This window comes from Prionailurus viverrinus, unplaced genomic scaffold, assembly GCF_022837055.1.
Source record: "Prionailurus viverrinus isolate Anna unplaced genomic scaffold, UM_Priviv_1.0 scaffold_42, whole genome shotgun sequence".
In the NCBI taxonomy this organism is placed as follows: Eukaryota; Metazoa; Chordata; class Mammalia; order Carnivora; family Felidae; genus Prionailurus; species Prionailurus viverrinus.
This window is the reverse complement of record NW_025927609.1, coordinates 4,004,392-4,009,716: the sequence shown is the minus strand read 5'-3', so window position 1 is coordinate 4,009,716 and position 5,325 is coordinate 4,004,392.

Here is a 5,325-nt window from a genome sequence, read left to right as displayed (position 1 = left end):
TGGCCGATCGTTGTAGGCGCTGCACCAACGTCCTCAGGTTTGCGCCCTCCCTCCCCAGGCCAGTCCAGGTGAGTCACATTTATGTCTCTAAACGCAGATCGGATGGGTGCAGCCTCGGTGTGGGCATGGCCTACCACGTGGCACACGGGTGGCTTCTGTATGTTCCTCCACTTGGCCGACTGCTCAGCCACACACAGCTGGCTCACGTACTGGCAGGGATTCCCTCTTCTTTCTCCAGCTGCTGGCAGATCCCTGTCTGTCCTCCAAGAGCCACCCTCCTGCCTCTGTGCTTCAGCCACGCCGCTGGAACATCTATCTATTCTGTTTGTGGCCTGCTGGCAGGCCATGGGCTCCTCTGATGCCAAAACCGTGTCTGTTAACCCACGTATTCTCAAAGTTTGGGGCCTGTGTCCTGGGCCGTCTGCTTCCCACGGCCAGGTTTCCCTTAGAAACTGTGTTACGATGGGGGCGCCTGGGTGGCTCAGTCGGTGAAGCATCCGACTTCGGCTCAGGTCACGATGTCACGGTTTGTGGGTTCCAGCTCCGCATCGGGCTCTGTGCTGACCGCTCGGAGCCTGGAGCCTGCTTCGGATTCTGTGTCTCCTTCTCTCTCTGCCCCTCCCCCGCTCACGCTCTGTCTCTCTCTCTCTCAAAAATAAGTAAACATTAAAAAAATGTTTTTTAAAAGTATTAAGCCTCTACACATTTGGAAGTGGGAAGTTTCAATCGGCCCCAATTCTCTTAACCATCTGTTGCATTTTGAGCATGCATCTAGAGGTCCAAATCTGCCCAAACTGTAGTTTAAAAAATTAGGTTGGAGGGGCGCCTGGCTGGCTCGGTTGGAAGAGCATAGGAGTCTTGGTCTCAGGGTCATGGGTTCAAGCCCCACGTTGGGTGTGGAGATTACTTAAGTAAATAAATAAATACACTTAAAAGAAAAATTAGGTTGGGGTAGAGGGTGACGTATTCATTTCCTATTGTTGCTGTAACAAATTACCACAATCTTGGTGGCTTAAAGCAGCAGACATTTATTGTTTCACGGTGCTGGAGGCCAGAAGTCCGAAATCTGTATGGCTGGGCTGAAATCATATGCTCTCTCTGGAGGGTCTAGGGGAGAACCCTTGCCTCGCCTCTTCCAGCTTCTGGTGACGACTGGTGCTCCTCGACTGGGGCCACGTCCCTTCACCCTCTATGGTCACGTTGCCTTCCGTGTGTGTCACCCGTCTTGATTCCCTCTTACAGGGACACTTACAATGGCATCTAGGGCCCATTGGGGTAATCATGAATTCTCTCCGTGTCTCGGGGTCTTTAACTTAATCACGTCTGCAGAGACCCCTTTTCCAGAGAAGCTCGAATTGCAGGCTTCAGGGATGAGGACCTGAACTGGTATCTCTGGAGGCTGCCGTTCAAACTGCTACAGGGGAGGGGTCCCGGATACCTGCTGGCAACAGGAGAAGTTCTTTGAAAAGCCCATGACCGAGAAAGAAGAACCAAAGGGAACGTGGCTGGGAAGTGGTAAAGTAATCAGGATGCTGCACACACCATGCTTTATGATGGCCCCTGCCCAGCGGACGCTATGTCCAAGCCTCAAGTAGGCCCAGAACTGGAGCGGGCCATAGCCGTCTTGTCGACGGGGTGGAAATTGGGCCAGGTTAAGTATCACTCCCATCGGGTGCTCACAGTGGAGGAGCCTAGTCTTTAAACATTATCACGAAGGGGGCAGGGACGCTGAGCCGAAATTCCTCCCCGACCCGAAGCATCAGTCTGCCGTGTGCTCGTCTTTTCTCAGAAGGGTCCGCTTGCCTCCTCGCCTCTCTCCTCACCACACCGGTCCTTGAAGACCTGAGACACCTCAAGGTCCTCCAGGTGGGCAGACAACTGTTCCGGCTAGGAAGTGGATTGCATCCACACAGTTTCAAGCAGCCCTTTGCCTTAGGCGGGATTGGGGAAGGACGCGTGAGTGCGCGTGCGCGTAACAGCAGTAGTAATTCTGGATATTGGATTATGCACTGCATACAATAAGGAAACGGATTTGCGTGGGGTTTCTTTCTTTTTCTTTTTTTAAGTTTCTTTATTTGTTTTGAGAGAGAGAGAGAGCGCGCGCACGAGCGAGAGAGGGGCAGAGTGAAAGGGAGAGGGAGTGTCCCAAGCAGGCTCTGCACCATCAGCACAGAGCCCGAAGTGGGGCTCAAACTCACAAACCATGAGATCGTGACCCGAGCCGAAATCAGGAGTCGGACGCTTGACTGAACCACCCAGGCGCCCCCAGAAGGGATTCCTTTTGTGCCTTTCTGTAAGTGGCCGTCATGAAAGCTGGTGAGGAATACAGGTCCCTTAAAATCTGCACCATGGGATTCTTTGGGTGAATCAAAATGGATCTACATCCCCAAAGCGTCACACTGGGGTGAAGAATGACAGCTTTTGTTGAACAAGTGTCTGCCCTCCGCTGTGATCTGACCTGCACAGCCAACCCTGCTCTCCAGGGATGATAAAGCCGTCCACACCAGGAAAGCGAGGCTCACAGGGCCAGGAGGTGCAGGAGGGGGTTTGGAATCACGTCCGACAGCTCTGAAAATATTCCAGATGTTTAGGGTAGAACTCCTTAGCTGTTCGGCCCTTTATCTTCTTTTTCTCCTAATGGGAAGGGGTGAATCAGGAGCACAGAGCTTCTGTTAGACGATTTGGGAGGGGAGAAAGGGGTGTGCAGATGGGGAATAATCTGGCGGGCAGCAGGAGGCGGAGGGATTCATACCCCATGGCCTGTGTTCGGTGAGCTACTTACTCGATAAACAGTGAGGTATGTGGGGTGTGGATCAGATCGGAATCTTGGACGGCCTCCTTTTCTCCCACCCTGCCTCCAGCATTCTGATGTCTGTGCCTGCCATGGCCCAGGCATTAGGACTGCAAAGATGAACACTCGATGGTCCCTGCCCTCAAGGAACTGTCATCCTCTCTGGGGAAAGAGACGGGAACCAAGTGGTGAATGCTACGAGACTGGAGACTCGTGTGTGCTCAGGACGGTGAGGGAAGGCGGTTCCGCCTCTCCTGGGGACCCAGATGTCGGATGGGCCTGATGGTGGAGGCAGCCCACCTCCATAGGCCCACGGCTCTTAGGAGGCCTCCTCAGAACCACGAAGATGAACCTGGAATCAAGCAGTAACCGCCTTGCCCTACAAGAGCCACACAGCAAGAGGACCCAGCTTTACCCCTGACATTGACTGTGCTGATTCCGGGACAGGCAAGAGGGAGCTGACCGTCATTCTGGATTTGTAGGTGGAGACGCCGCCTTGGGAGAGCAAACAATGAGCTCACCGAAGGGTGTTATAGGCTGGGCCGCCCTTCCCACACAGCAGCTTATTCTGTGTGTCTGTAAGCACACTGGCATCGTTTCCCACCACGACATTTCAAGACAGCCGGGCACATTTGTCCAACGTGACATCAAGCTTCACGAGGTTCTGTGCATGTCGTGAATAGGCGGCTAAAACGTGGACTCCATCTATTTGACCCTGAAGCTATTCTTAAAAGAGTAGGGATGAGGGGCGCCTGGATGGCTCAGTTAGTTGAGTGTCTGACTTCAGCTCAGGTCATGACCTCATGGTTCGTAGGTTCGAGCCCCGCGTCGGGCTCTGTGCTGACCGCTCGGAGCCTGGAGCCTGCTCCGGATTCTGTGTCTCCCTCCCTCTCTGCCCCTCCCCTGCTGGTGCTCTCTCTCTCTCTCTAAAAACATATACAAATGTTAAAAAAAAAAAAAAAAGAGTAGAGATATGATTGACCTTTTTTTTGTCTTTTGTTTTTTAAATCTTGGAGACTTTAGAGATTCATCCCTTCTCTTTGGGTAAGAGTCAGCCTTGTTGACCCTGGTTCAGAACATGAGTCACTCTACTGGAAAAGAAATATGAACGTGCATTTAAACTTGATTGGAAAAGTACTTACTGTACTAAATCATCTCCGAGATTCATTCGGATGCTTGGCGTGTTCTGTGCTAGAAACTTGACACCTGTCAACATCTTAATAAATATTTTCCCCCAAATTTATGTTAAAATATCGAGATTAGAACTAGACTTGGTAAAACGTTACAGAACTAGAGGTTTACTTACGAAGCACTCTGGTAAAAACTGGGTCAAGCGTTTTAATCTGTCAGCTCCATTAGAAAGCAGTCCCCCCTCCCCTCTTAAATGTGACTCAGTTGATTTGGGACACCGCCTGGTTCCCTGATATCTGTGAAATTACTACTTCTAAACATAGATGTCCTGTTCTTTGTAAGCGTTCTTTCTTTCTAAGGTAGGCAAATTATTGTCAGCGTTCTAACACTTTGAAAATGGATGGGTGGTGATGATCAGTGACCAAGAACCAACATGATGTCATCTGAAGTGTGGCCAAGACTGCATATTTAACCCATTTGACATACCATTGGCTATAATAAGCCTATGCTTTTCGAACATTGCTTGAGACTATTCCCAAGAGTTTTGACTTATGAAAATCAACTAAATTTAGGAAATAAGATGTTTGGAGTATGTGATAGGGAGGCAAAGGTGAAAAATTGTTTGGCTGTCCCTCGGAAATCTGATTTCCTTTTCAGATGTAGTTCTCTCCCCTTGTGGCCAGCAGGCTGGAGTGGTTGGTTTCATCACGATGGCAAGGCTATCAGGGTGATATTATAGTGCCACTGTATTGTCAGCAAGGTAACAGTTATTCTGAAACTCACTGGTGTGCTCTTTCTCCTGGGATTGAAGTTAGCTCATCAGAATTCTGTATTAAAGGGAAGCAGGTGGGGCTTCTGGGTGGCTCAGTCAGTTGAATGTCTGACTTTTGATTTCAGCTCAGGTCATGATCTCTCGGTTCGGGGGATCGAGCCCCACGTCAGGCTCTGCGCTACCGACGTAGAGCCTGCTTGGGATTCTCTCTCCCCCTCTTTCTCTCTCTCTGCCCTTCTCACACTCATGCACACCCTCTAAGTAAGTAAGTAAATAAATAAATACACATTAAAAAAAAAAAAAAAAAGGTGTGCCTGTCCCAAGGCTGGCTCCAGTCAGTCATAAAGAAAAGTCAATCGTAATTATAAAGCAGCTTCAAGATTCCAAACTCAGTGGCATTTCACCATGTGGTTAAACTTGGCTTCTTACACGACCGACAGAGCAGAACAGAAGACAAGCCACACAACAAACAAGATAACAGAGGGTGAGAGGGTGTAGGAAGTTAACGAACCCAACGCGAAATCAGCTTGTGGGCGAGCAGTTGAGATAAGGCCTCCGTCGGGTCTGGGTCGGCGCTCGGAGCTCACTGTCCAAGCAGCGGAGGGTCTCTGTTCCTGTTGGGGATGAACTG